The sequence below is a fragment of the Cololabis saira genome, chromosome 12 (genome assembly GCF_033807715.1).
Source record: "Cololabis saira isolate AMF1-May2022 chromosome 12, fColSai1.1, whole genome shotgun sequence".
NCBI classification, from domain to species: domain Eukaryota; kingdom Metazoa; phylum Chordata; class Actinopteri; order Beloniformes; family Belonidae; genus Cololabis; species Cololabis saira.
In genome coordinates this window covers 16369623-16378284 of record NC_084598.1, presented here as the reverse complement: position 1 = coordinate 16378284, position 8662 = coordinate 16369623, and the positions used below count along the sequence as shown (strand labels likewise).

At 42.3% G+C, this 8662-nt stretch overlaps 1 protein-coding gene across 1 annotated transcript in view; it reads right to left on the bottom strand.

The window, feature by feature from the left end:
- Positions 1-2357: 2357 nt before the first annotated feature.
- grm6a (glutamate receptor, metabotropic 6a) overlaps positions 2358-8662 on the bottom strand; it is a 39330-nt gene continuing 33025 nt past the window's right edge. Inside the window, exon 16 of the mRNA XM_061735728.1 lies at positions 2358-4980. The gene's annotated coding sequence lies outside the window, so the exon portion shown is untranslated. The remainder of the gene's footprint in view (positions 4981-8662) is intronic.

Genomic DNA, 8662 nt, shown 5'->3' with positions numbered 1-8662 from the left:
ATGGCTCAGCAACATCCATATGCTCCTTCGAGAGTCCAAGGACCTGGATGAAGAAGATGCAGCTTTCAGAGCATCTCCTGAACAGTTGAACAAGTTATCTTTCAGTGTCAGACATGCCCCAGTCTGCCGATTTTAAAATCCAGTCTAAGGGCTCTATTTTATTCTTTGTAGTTTCAGTTGCACATTTTAACTTCTCTGCTCTTTACTCCTGAAACATCTCCAAAAGTAACATGAACGGGCCTCTTGTAACATTCCTCTCAGATCTGCTGTCACCAATCAAAAATAAAAACCCTCTGCCTGAGGCTAATGTGGTTGGTCGAGTAGGAGGAGGCTTGCTTGGTTCATTTTTTACCTTTTTTTTATTTGACAGACAAAGGTCTTAAACACAAGGGGCTCTCTGCAAATTGAACACATGCTCTGGTGTGTGTGTTTCCTAGTCACCCAGGATCCTGACTACACTATCATGAGTGTGTATACATGCATCGTATATGTTGAAATTATTTGTGCGTTTGTCCTGATGGTGTCTCCCTGCGATGAGGTCGCTCTGGTCATCTGTCTTTTCTGGTTGTTTTCTGAGCAGTTCTAGCTGATCTGGAGCCTCATGTACAAAGAGTGCGTGGATTTCTGGCGCAGAAATCTTGCCAACCAAAAAAAATTCAGGTGTTTAGAACTGTGCGTACGCCCAAATCCACACACGTTTCATTTGAACATCACAATCAACGTGTAATTGAATGCGGATGTATGAGCACGAGACTCCTACCTGTCTCCTCCCTGGCTCCTCCCTCAAGTAGATCAATTCAATTATGATGATGAGGCAAATATCCATGAAAACCCGCTCATTTAAACAAGGAACTTGCAAAAGCAAGTGAAAACAAACCTGTCAGAAGTTGAGTCTAGGAAAAATTAGTTATTTGCCGGCATTTCCTCCGATTTAAGATGGAAAAGAAAACAGAGTACTGTAGCTGCAATGGATGTGTTGACCGTATTGCATTATAGGGTGTTGTTATTCCTTGCTTTGTGTTGCGTTCCCTGAAAAGTTGTGTTCGTACGGATTTGTGAATGTTTATGTTCGGCATTAGTGCATTATTACATGCTTTTATCATGTTTGTAGTTTAAGAATCGACACCAGAACTGAAGCTGGATCAATAACGGCTCCTTGTTCCAGTTTGCCTTGATGTGCATTATAAAATTATAAATTTGGCCCTACATAAACGTGTTCTGGGTCTTACAACTCACAGGGGTCTGGAATCACCTCTCTCATACGTAAAACAATGTGAACATCTTGAAATTATATTTAATCCTTGAAGCAAGAAAGAGGCCGGCCTCCATCTTCAGGAGGAGAGACTGGTCTCCATCCGCAGGGGACTCCATTACCATCAGCATAGCAATAAACACTGATGCTGTAATTCTGGATTATACTTCCCAAGGGCTGCTTCTATAAACTGAACAAGATTGGTCCTAGCACTGAACCCTGCGGAACACCATAGCAGACCCTCGACTGTTCTGAAGAAACTTTGTGTACATGAGCAAACTGGAATCTGTTTGATAGATCTGACCTAAACCAACCTAGGGCTGTCCCTTTAATCCCAACATGCTTCAACCTGTGTAGTAAAATGCTGATTTACAGTGTCAAAAGCAGCACTGAGGTCCAGTAGAACCAGTATCGACACTTATCCCTTATCTGAGGCCATAAGAAGGTCATGACTCAAACCAGTGCTGTCTCTGTGCTATGATGCATTCTGAACCCTGACCGGAAAAAATAAAAAATAGATAATTTCTATACAAATGGTCACATAACTAGCTTGCAACTACCTTTTACAGAATTTCAGATACAAATGGGTATCAATGGGTATCTCACTTTTTGTGAGATACCCATTGATTCTAGAAGAGAATTGAAAGCTAATTTAAGATTATCGCTTTCAACATCGATATGAATATTAAAGTCACCCACTATGATGAATTTATCTGTACTGATCAATAATCCAGATAGGAAATCTGAAAATTCAGACAGAAACTCTAGATAAGCACCAGCAGGGGGCCGGTACACTACCACTAACAAAACTGGCTTTTCTGATTTCCAGCTCTGGAATTTCAGACTAAGCGTGAGGCTTTCAAATGTATTATAATTGCACTTAGGTTCAATTTTTGTTTGGAGACTGGAGTTATAAATTGCTGCGACTCCTCCGCCTCGGCTCGTGCTTCTAGGAATATGATGATTTAGTAGCCGGGCGGAGTAGATTCATTCAAACCCGTGGGGTTGAAGTTCTGTCTCAGCAATGACAAAACAAAAAACACAAGAACTTTTATCATTTACATGAATTCATTTAATGACTTGGATTTAAAATAAGGAGGTCACAGACAAATCTGAAAACTTGAAGTTCAAGCAGAAGAACAAACAAAAATCAATTAAATCACAGGATAGAAGATAGAACGCCCAGACTGAGCCTGAGATCACTTGAGAAACTGCAGCTGAAGTTAACAGTTGTGGGCGGTTCCAGAAGAAGTGTCCAGAACTTGTCCAGAACAGTCAAGAGCTGATCCATAAATAATTCAGAATTAGTCCTTAAAATATCTACATCTTGTCTTGAAAATAGAACTGGAACTTAACCTACACAGATCCAAACTTACCAAATTTAAATTATTGGAACATTATCTAAATCATTTCCAGATTAGATCTACAACTCACCAGAGAAAGTTCCAGGACAGATATAGAACAGTCCCAGAGCTTGTCCAAAATCATCTAGAATCAGATCTACACTTACCCACAAATTAGATCAGAATTGTCACCCAAACTTTCCCAAACTGCGTTTCTCCAGTCCTTTTCACATGAACTGATTCAAGGTTGGGGTATGTCCCTCTCATTAACTTGTCTTCAAGGTTCTATTGAAACAAGGGTCAGATCTGATTTAAACAGAGTGACCGGAGATGGCAGGACCTGGGTGGGATATATTGATAACAAGACAAAGATGTCCGCAAGCTCTTCACCCTCAGAGCTAAGGATGCCATAAATTGGCATATTACAGGAACAGTAATATGCAGCTGACTACTAAAGCTTTGCAAGGAAGAACTCTCAGTTCATTGAAAACTTAAAAGCTTTATTAAGAAGTTCTATGGGGTTAGCGACGACAACAGCGGGACTGCCAGAGGAAGACAGGACTGGTCATTATTTAGATATGTGCTTCATTATTTGGGGGAGGGCACCCAGCGCTGCATCATCCGCTTCTTCAAATGATGGAGAAATCAACCAAACAGTGGGGCTGTCATGCTATGGAATACCACCCGATAACTACACCTAAAAGCCCATTTATGCTTCCTTACGTACGTAAATAGGCTTGTCCGTTTTAAGCATTGTCATACGTCGCCACCCTCATACTTCCATGTGTCTTTCACTTTGCCTTGGTTAAGTCAATTTAGAGAGTTCACTTCTGCGTTTGGATGTAAGTTTCAGACACCAGTTGGCGCACCACTACATAGTTGTTTGTAAGTTCCCAAAAACATTAGAAAAAGAAAAATAATAATAAGATGCAGTTTCAGCTAACATGGTGACAGTGGAGGAAATCGTGATAATGTACACTTTCATAGACATAAAAAGAGACAGCACAGTAGACGGCCTGTCTACTGTGAACAGGCCTGGTGGTCTGTTCAACCAATAAATACATCGCTGCATGTGGACTTCAAATTCCTCTTTTTCTTCTATGGTTTGTTTTGCTGGTCGCATGTTGGCTATTCTGCTCAACATTGTCCCCACGGTTTCCGGTGGTATTGCTTAATTTGCTGTGTCAAGTGAGGGATCCTGAAGGGCCCTGAAAACGGACCAAATTATCCACGTAAACGATGCAGGAGATGGACAAAAGAGTCGGCGTACCCGTCCTCTGCGTTGAGCATAAATGGGCCGTAACTCCTCTTCTCTCCCCCAAACTCGGCTTCAGGCACCAGGAAGACAATAACACGCCTTACATTTACACTCCCCTGCATTAAACACGTTCACAAGTTCTTCATCCAGGACAATTAACAGGGTTTAATCTGAAAACACCTTATGTCAGTTCCAAAACCTATCCAGACTCAACGAGGAACAGTTCCAGGACCAATCCAGAATTTGCCCACAAATGTTCCAGAACTGAATCACGAGACATATTCGGTTCCTCCAGGAAACTCTCAACTACTCTCTAGCTGTCTTCAGAACCAAATGGTCCTCTCCTGATGTGTGATAATTTCCCCCAAATTTAGTACACAAAATTCAAACTTCTGTAGCATGTGAGTAGTGGCTGGATAGTTTAGTATTTCTTCATAATGCAATTCACCATACAGGAAAAGCCAGTCAGAGCTTTCATGTGCCCACCCCTCTGATTGTGCAGTGATATAATTGTTGTTATTCTACACACTAACAACCACCAGAGCAGTAAGCTTAACAATACGTGGTTAGCAGTTTTTTTTTCTTCACAGTCCAAGTTTAGAACACAGGTAACTCTAAGCTGTCACCTTTGTGCACCTGAACAGTTACACTGACCAGGACTGAGAACACAAATGTGCCTGGCTGTATGAAGCATCTGTAGCAAACGTGTTACGTCTAACAGAAACCTGTTCTGTCTTGTTCAAGTGAGTCCGGGTGAGTCTTTATGTTCTGGGCTGTTCTGATGGGCTGAAAAAAAGCGTAGGAGGACCAGGTGAATCCCTCAAGTGAGTCTGACTATCCAGAAGACGTTGTGAAAACAGCTGGTTTTATTGTGAAATTGAAGAGGTTCAGACATGAGAAAAAACAGAAGCAGGTGAATTTGTTACCTAAATTCACCTGTTACGCATGTTCTCATTGAAGAGTTTCTATCTGGCCACAAGAACACTTCATTTTCACAATAAAAACTCTAAATAAAAACTGTTGTATTCTTTGTTTGAATGTTAGTCCATGTGATCTTCATAATCATGATGGTGGTGGTGGTGTTGATGATGTCATCAAGCTCTGCAGATGGATTGGTGAGCAGCTACCTGAAAAGAAAATGACAGTTTCAGTGTAAATCATCACAAAATGTTCAAGATGTTTTTGTCTCTTTTGAACTTTACCAGAATTTCTCAGTAACAGAAGACTTGGATCTTTTTTGCAGAGGTGTATAATCCAGGTTCCATAAAGTACAAATCCTGTCCAGCAGTTGTTCCAACCAAATACTAAACCAGCCCCTCTGCAGGTAGATGGTAGGTCCTTAGTGAAAACACCTGTTCTAAATGTACAGGCTGATCCAGAAACACAGCAGGGTTTTTACTTTATGGCATCTTGATTAAACACCTCTGCAAAAAACAACCAATTCCCATGTTGCAAACAGCAGAAATTGCTGTAGCATTGTCTTTACATGCTTCTTCAGAGGGTTGGAACAACTGCTGGACATGATTTTTACTTTATGGCACCTGGATTATACACCTCTGCTTTTTTGCATGAAAACGCAATAACATTTTCCTGGTTGAGGTTTTTAGTTTCACTTCTCCCACCTTGAAGGCAACAGAGATCATACCATGCAAATATAGAAAGGGGTAAACGCTAAAACTGTTAAGCATAATAATAATAATAGATCTTATAAAGGTCTAGCAGTGAAGTATCTCATATTGTTATTAGGCAATACAAATGCTGACTCTGGTTGGATGCTACTTTACAACTTCTGCCTCTTGTTGGATGCCGGCGCACAAATCCTAGGTCTGGTAGGATACTAGTTAACAACTTCTAGCTCCTGTTGGATGCTAGTTCACAATTACTGGCTCTGGTTGGTTGCTAGTTTATGACTTCTAGCTCTGGTTGGATGTTATTTAACTTCTATCTCTGGTTGGATGCTGGTTTAAAACTTCTAGCTCTGGTTGGATACTAGTTATAATATAATAAATGTAATTTATAATGCACTTCACATTCCTGGGAATCTCAAATAGCTACAGTTTTATAATTAAACAGGAAATAGAAATAATAAAATCAAGATAAGAGATAAAAGGGATAAAAAGTCACAACATGGGTAAAAAGAGAATAAAACAATTAAAAACAGCAACTAGGGAAAAAACATCTGCATTGTTTAGTGGTAAAATGCTTTGCTAAAAAGAAAGGTTTTTAGTCCTCTTTTAAAATTGTCCGTGTTTTGTGGTGCCTTAGGTTGTCAGGGAGGGCATTCCAGAGACTAAAAGCCCTGTCACCCATGGTGCAGAGTCTGGTCCTGGGAACATGGAGGCAGTTAGTTTGGGAAGAGCGGAGGGAGCGTGTAGTGGGTTGTGGGAAGAGTAGTTCTTTGAGGTAGGGGGGAGCATTTCCATGGACACTCTGGTGAGTGAGGATGGAGACCTTATATTCAACCCTGTTGGAGACAGGAAGCCAGTGGAGTGAGGGAAGAATGGGGGTGATATGATCGTGTTTCCGCACTCTCATCAGGATCCTAGCTGCAGAGTTTTGGATGTATTGGAGCCTCTGGAGACTCTTGCTGGGAATCCCGATGAGAAGTGCATTACAGTAGTCCAGTCTGGAGGAGACAAAGGCGTGGACCAGCTTTTCAGCATTTGGGAGGGTGAGGGTGGGACGGAGTTTGGCGATGTTGCGAAGGTGGTAGAAGGAGATCTTGCAGAGGTGATCTATATGGGAATCAAAGGAGAGTTGGGGGTCCATTTTGACACCAAGGTTGGTGACAGATGAAGGGAGGGGAATGTTGTGACCAGAGAAGGTGATGCTGATTATGTATGTGTGTGTGTGTGTGTGTGTGTGTGTGTGTGTGTGTGTGTGTGTGTGTGTGTGTGTGTGTGTGTGTGTGTTCAAGTAGCCTCATAGTTGTATCAACATCTGCATCTGACTGTTATATTAAAAAAAGTACATATTTGCCAATTAACATGTTTAACTTGAATTAAACATATTTTTTTCTCTTAAAAATAAAGTAGATTTTATTTTATTTTTCAAATGCTATCTTATTTTATTTCTCTACCAGCAGTTTGAATTTCCCATTTTCTTTGTTAATTGTCTCAACACATTTTTATACTAAATTAATATAAACACATCTTAACAATTTAACGGTTTTGCAGTTTTTCTTTCTTCCCCTCTTATAATCTTATGCCCCCACTTTCTGTCGTTCAGTGAGAGAATTGAGCTCTAATTTCTCCTGTCAGGACTTTAAATCTGGGCTGGATGGAGTCAGGATCTCATACACATGTGGAGGTGCTCATTGATGAGCCTGGAACGATATTTAGTTTTAATTATGTTCATTGTGGAGAAAGCTGCTTCACAGCTGTATCTGGACTCAAACATGGATGTTTTAAGATGGTCAGTTTATTTTTCTGTGACTTCAGTTCAGACTTGAGTGGATATGTTTGATGAAAAACTTTGTGTTTTGTTTCAGTGGCGTTTCACTTTCGCACTTTGAACGCCACGGTCTCTGAACGTATGAGACACTGGTTTTGTCCCAGTGGGAAGACTGAACCAGGATGAATCTGTCCATTCCGGGTTGCATATTTAAAAATACAGCGAGGACAAAACTTAGTTTGATTTTACTTTAAGTTATTTACATTAATACGTTGTCAGGACTCAGTGTGTCGGGTTTCATCCGAGCCTGATCAGCTGCGACGGGGAACAGCCCGCACCGCAGCTCTCTGGTCGCGCTGCAGCAGAGTCACTTTTCGATGCTTTTTCGAAAGCCCGAACAGTCCAGTCCAGCAGACACGTCAGCCCACGCATCTACATCTACCATCTTTCACCAGTAACGACGGAGCCCACCGCCCGAGCGGCAGCCTCAGCCGACCTCCCCGGCCGCGGGGACGCGTCAGGATAAATGATCACGCCGCGCTCGCTTGCTCTGGGCGCAGACCCAAGTAATCGATCCCTGATCCTGGTGGATCTAAACCTACTCTGTGCAAAATGAAGGATTTTCTCTATAAATACACACCATTTCTCTTACTATTACACGTACAGCTAGCTGAGTGTCTTCTTCTCCTCATTTGGTTGGGAGTTGCTATGCAGTCCTGCGGCCCCAACGGCCCACACGTACAAAACTGAATTCTTTTTGGCGGCCCACTAGATGGCCCACACTTGGGCCGCGGCCCTATGGTTAAGAATCACTGCCTTAGGTTGTCAGGGAGGGCATTCCAGAGACTAAAAGCCCTGTCATCCATGGTGCAGAGTCTGGTCCTGGGACAATGGAGGCAGTTAGTTTGGGAAGAGCGGAGGGAGCGTGTAGTGGGTTGTGGGAAGAGTAGTTCTTTGAGGTAGGGGGGAGCATTTCCATGGACACTCTGGTGAGTGAGGATGGAGACCTTATATTCAACCCTGTTGGAGACAGGAAGCCAGTGGAGTGAGGGAAGAATGGGGGTGATATGATCGTGTTTCCGCACTCTCATCAGGATCCTAGCTGCAGAGTTTTGGATGTATTGGAGCCTCTGGAGACTCTTGCTGGGAATCCCGATGAGAAGTGCATTACAGTAGTCCAGTCTGGAGGAGACAAAGGCGTGGACCAGCTTTTCAGCATTTGGGAGGGTGAGGGTGGGACGGAGTTTGGCGATGTTGCGAAGGTGGTAGAAGGAGATCTTGCAGAGGTGATCTATATGGGAATCAAAGGAGAGTTGGGGGTCCATTTTGACACCAAGGTTGGTGACAGATGAAGGGAGGGGAATGTTGTGACCAGAGAAGGTGATGCTGATTATGGATGATGACTGGGTCTGGTGA